Genomic DNA, 462 nt, shown 5'->3' with positions numbered 1-462 from the left:
GAGGCAGGAGGCTGACTTTCCTTGAAGTTTTTGCCTCAAATACCGCCATCACACAAGTGTGCGTGGCAACCTACCTCTTAGATTGTTCTGAAAAGTGAATCAATTGCTCAAGGCCTAGCCCAAGTGGATACCCACCCAAGCAATCTTGCTGAGCACAGCTCTTCTCCTGCCCTTGTTGAGCAAGGTCTCATCCACCTTGTCTCCAGGTCCAGCACTCCACATTCTCTTATTAATGCCAGGGTCCATGCGTAGGACTCTGTGCTGAGAAGCAGCTGGGTGGTGTCACCACACAGGTCCATTTCCCCAACTGATCATGAGTCCCTGACGTCCACCGGGTGCTGAACCAGATCTCATTTCCCTGTCTCTCATGCTGGCCACTGCACACAGAAGCAGAAGGTGAGGCTTGGGGGCAGGGAGGGCCCCAACTCTTTCCTCTTCCTTACAGTACTCAGATTGTGACGC

This window comes from Mastomys coucha, unplaced genomic scaffold, assembly GCF_008632895.1.
Source record: "Mastomys coucha isolate ucsf_1 unplaced genomic scaffold, UCSF_Mcou_1 pScaffold22, whole genome shotgun sequence".
Classification (NCBI taxonomy): domain Eukaryota; kingdom Metazoa; phylum Chordata; class Mammalia; order Rodentia; family Muridae; genus Mastomys; species Mastomys coucha.
This window is presented reverse-complemented; position numbering follows the sequence as displayed.